Source organism: Eschrichtius robustus, chromosome 2, assembly GCF_028021215.1.
Source record: "Eschrichtius robustus isolate mEscRob2 chromosome 2, mEscRob2.pri, whole genome shotgun sequence".
Taxonomy (NCBI): Eukaryota; Metazoa; Chordata; class Mammalia; order Artiodactyla; family Eschrichtiidae; genus Eschrichtius; species Eschrichtius robustus.
Genome location: NC_090825.1, coordinates 162,037,905 through 162,040,144, shown reverse-complemented (window position 1 = coordinate 162,040,144; position 2,240 = coordinate 162,037,905).

Sequence of the window (2,240 nt, the reverse complement as noted above, 5' to 3'; positions counted from 1 at the left end):
GCCTCATCTCATTGGCTGCCTTCAGAGGGGTTCCAGTGGTCCTGGGGAGAAGGGCCTGTGTGAGGAGGAGGCCTGAGGGAGGAGGGCCCAGGGAGGTGAGAGGGTTTACAGGTCTCTCACAGACCAAGTCCAGCCCAGCCCTCCCCAGAGGTGGGAGGGGTGGTAGTTCCCTGTTAGCACCTGGAGATGCAGCAGCTCTCATGTGCAGGGACCATATCCCAGGTCCCCCGTCACTGAGTGGCCCCATGGATCCTCTCATAGGCTGGCACTGGAGGACCACGTGCCCAGCTCCTTCTAGCTTGGCCTCTGTCCCAGCACACCCTCAAGCAGTGCTCTCAGTGGGCCTCCAAACCCTCATCTCTACCAGAGTGCCTGCTGAGGCCGTTTCACTCTCTCCTCTGGAACAGGAGTGTGGGGACTGCTGGGGGGCTTTGTCCCCTGTATTAGTCAAGGGGCAATCATAACAAATGACCACAAACAGGGTGAGGGCCACGGCTTACAGCAACAGGAATTTGTTCTCTCCCAGCTGTGGAGGCCAGAGGTGGGCAGGCTGAGCTCTCTCGGGAGGCTCTGGAGGATGATCCTTCCTGCCTCTTCCAGGTGCTGGTGCCCCAGGCATTCCTGGGCTTGTGGCCACATCACTCCCGTCTCTGTCTCCATCTTCATGTGGCCATCTCCGTGTCTTCTTTGTCTTCTCCCCTCTGTCTCTGATGAGGACACCTGCCATGGAACATAGGGCCCACCTAGACAGTCCAGGATGCTCTGATCTTGAAATCATTGACTCAAGTAACTAAGCATAATCTGCAAAGACCCTTTCCCAAATAAAGTCATATCCTGAAGTTCAGGTGGTTGTGAACTTTGGGGGACAGAGCCCCAACCACTGCAGTCCAGGGGACCTGGGACCTGGTCCCTGAGCGGGGAAAGGAGTGTGGAGCAAGGGTGGGCCCAGGCGCTGTGCTGGACAGGACAGAGCACATCTCCTTCTCTTGCCCAGTTAGGAAAGAAGCCTTTCTCTTTCTTGGCAATTCTTCCCTCATCACCTCAAGGCCTGTGTCCTTCAGAGAGCGGCTGGAGGTTCAGCCCATCCTGCGGTACATGCATTAGGCCCCTGTGTTGGCCACCTTCTCTCTATCCCAGGTGGGCATGTGACCCCCCATTGTGTGTGGGGGCCCTTGGCTAGCCGGAGGGCGCCCTCTGCCTCCTCTCAGGATGCCTGCTGGACCCCCAGCTTTCTCTCCCTCACTCTAAGCCTGCAACCTCTTCCAGAAGCAGGTTCCTTGTGCCTCATCCCAGCGCTGAGTCCCTGACACAGCCTGTCCATCTGTCCGTCCACCTGCTCTGAGTCTGGGGTCCTCTGGGCCCAACACAAGCCCCTCCCACCGAGTTTGTCCCCAGTCCCTAGCCCTTCCACCCTCCCTGCTGGCCTCTGTCTTCCCTCGAGCCCATCTCGTGTGTCCTCCTCCCCCACAGCTGTGATGTGCCCTGCTGGACCCCTGGTGGCCCCTCTCCTGGGAGGCCACCTCCCTGCCACCTCGGGTCTTGTCCAAGTCCCCCTGGATACCCAGGAGAGGAGCTGCTGCACGAGGAATGTGGAATTATCTGCCTAACCACCGTGCTCAGGCGGAAGGTTTACAGTACCCCCTCTCTGCCCTCCTGAGCACTGCCACTGGAGACCGAATGGTTCCTCCTGATGCCAGACCCTCTGCCAGGCCGAAGGTGAGCTGGCAGCTCCGAGAGGCACCTCAGCCAGGCACCGGGATCCACAGGAGAGGGATGGGGGTGGGTGGCAACAGGGCAGAGGAGGGCTGAGGGACCTCTCGCCACGTGGGGGGCCCGTGGGGGCAGCTCCCCGTCTTCGCACGTTGTGAAAACCGAGACCTCCTCCCCGGCACCGCTATGGAGGGGCAGGCAGAGGGCTCAGGCCTCTGTGCCCCGGGTGCGAGAGGGCTGCGAGCTGCCTGGGTTAGAGAGCAGGCAGCCTGAATGTGGCCATTCTTCCTGGGTGACGGGTGGCTGAAACTGTAGCTGAAACCAACCCAGGTGCAGGCTGCGGGCTGCAAGCGGGTGGGGGCTGCAGAGGGGAGAAGGGGCCAGCCGGGCAGGCCAGGCTGGACAGGTCACTATGCACAGCCTCCTGCCAGGGCCAACCTCCTCCTACTTGGGCACTCAGCCCCCTGCCGAGGATCGCTATCTGGGCACCCAGGTCTCCCCTCGATCCTGGGTTCCATACGCGGTGGATG